This window comes from Tenrec ecaudatus, chromosome 2, assembly GCF_050624435.1.
Source record: "Tenrec ecaudatus isolate mTenEca1 chromosome 2, mTenEca1.hap1, whole genome shotgun sequence".
In the NCBI taxonomy this organism is placed as follows: domain Eukaryota; kingdom Metazoa; phylum Chordata; class Mammalia; order Afrosoricida; family Tenrecidae; genus Tenrec; species Tenrec ecaudatus.
In genome coordinates this window covers 38,607,465-38,609,748 of record NC_134531.1, presented here as the reverse complement: position 1 = coordinate 38,609,748, position 2,284 = coordinate 38,607,465, and the positions used below count along the sequence as shown (strand labels likewise).

The window sequence follows — 2,284 nt, the reverse complement described above, 5'->3', positions numbered from 1 at the left end:
TATGGACCAACAGAACATTGTCTGGTGCACTTGCTTTGGACACGGCATGAAGAAAGATCAGTTCCCGGAGAGGAACATCATGCTTGGGGAAGTACGATGCCACTGAGGATGAAGAAGACATGGGATGGGATAGGTTGACAAGCTGGCTCTGGCACTAGGTTTAACCATGCAAGTGATTGTACAGATGACAAAAGAGCATGCATCGTTGCATTTTTTTTAATGTCTATAACAAAATGTATCCCTGAGGCTCACCAGAGGAACAGGGTCCATGGGTTACAGTGTCTCTGTGGCAGCCTTTTGGGCACGTCATTGCATTTTATGATACCTGGAAGTGCCATGGATTATAATACATAATATTATATAATATATAATATCATATTATATATTATAATATTGTATATAATATATAACTTATAACTCAATGGTCACTAAGAACAATAATAATAACAGTATATGAAGCAAATGAATAATCAATCCACAACAAATTGGAAAATAAAGCAGTCCTTCAAAACACACTGTTTTAGAAGCATGCCTAATGAGCATTCAGTGAACATCTGGTTATTTGGGAAGAAAAATGAAACACTGATGAGTGTGATTAAAATATTTTTTCTCTTTGTTTGTAATATAGTGTCCTCCCACCACTTGTGCAGTTAACATTTCATGTCATCTTTTTGTAAGCAATCCAGAAGAGTCTTGCATGGAGTACATTTGTCATTTCACTGTGACGATGGCATGTGCAAGAAAGTCACTGGCTAATGAGTGACTATCATCTGACCAACCAACACATCCAACCCAGGACGACGCTGTTGCATTCGACTCCTTTTGTCTATTCAGTTTGTAGTAAACATGCTGTATTATTGTTACATTAAGGAGTACCAGAACTTCTTAGGAAGTGTTCAAGCATCTCTTAAAGTCAACGTTAATTAGATAATCATTATAATCAATATTAAATAAAAACCATTAGAGTAGAACTAGAAAGATATTTAGGTAATGTCGTATATACAACATAACAAGGCAACTACTCAAAAATGCACGGTCTATTTACAATGAATTTGCAATTACAACATAGTATAGAATAGTTACAAGGAAATTTTTAAATGGTCATTTATTTATTTAGGGTGTGGCCACAGGAAATGATCATGCACTATTTGTAAAAATACATGCTTTGCAAAGCACACTGCTTAGAACTGGCCCTGATAGAGGTCAGCATGAAGCAGCCACGTCGTCATCTGTTCCCTTGACAAGGTCATTTATTTAACAAAGGTTAAAGATTCTATTATAACGCCAAATCTTCTGTTTTAATTAAAATAGCTTAATGTTAGAAATTCCATTACTTTTCCAGATGAGAGCTACTAAGCCTAAATGTTGCCTTTCCTTGGAGGATAAAAATTGTCAAAGATAACTCTCAAACCTTCACACTCTACATTATTTTTTGAATTGGCATGCAACAGCAACACATAATGAAGAAATATTGTTTGAAAAGACTAGTAATCATTTTTATATTGAAGATTTTGGTTTAAATGTCTTCCAGCACTTTTAGCTCATTTTAAGATTCTGAATATCATTTACCTTAGCTGCTTATCATTTAATGTCTGACCGTTAAATGAATGTTATTTAGTTCTACTTGGAGTTTCTGACTGTGCTTTACAGGAGCCGTGGCTATATGTGGGGCTGCAGCTCATAATCACTGCCTTCTCTGTGGGAGAAAGAGGATGGTGTCTATTCCTGTGAAGAGTCAGTCTAGGAAATCCTTACGAGCCATGCTACCCTGTCCTGTAGTGTTGTCATTAGTCAGAGTCAATTAGACGGCAGTGAATTCTTAGCACTCTTATTTATTATGTTCCATATATGAATCCCAACAGCCTACTCTCATCTAAAATGTTTTTCGGATATAAATATGGCAGAGAATACTACCTTGGAATTTGGAAATTACACTCCGGCACCAACCAAATTCTGTTCTTTCCTCCATTTTGAAAACATATTTTGTTGATAATGTCACCTAGAATTCAATTCTATACGTCAACCCAAGACCATATGTTGTCATTAGACATTTTAGAAGAGTGCGATGTATAAACGAAAAGGAGGAGTGTGTTGTTGGCATTGGGCGCTGCTGACTCGGTTCCAAGTCAAAGCGACCCTGTGTACAACAGAGCACAACACCACCGGCCCTGCACCATCCTCACGGTCGTTCATATGTTTGAGCCCACGGCTGCAGCCACCGTGGCAATCCACCTTGTCGAAAGTCTGTCTCCTTTTCCAATCTAGTAAACGATAAAATTAGATC

General features: G+C 37.2%; 1 pseudogene; it reads right to left on the bottom strand.

The window, feature by feature from the left end:
• Positions 1-217: 217 nt before the first annotated feature.
• On the bottom strand, positions 218-330 carry LOC142442142 (small nucleolar RNA SNORA5; annotated as a pseudogene).
• Between the last annotated feature and the right edge of the window lie 1,954 nt (positions 331-2,284).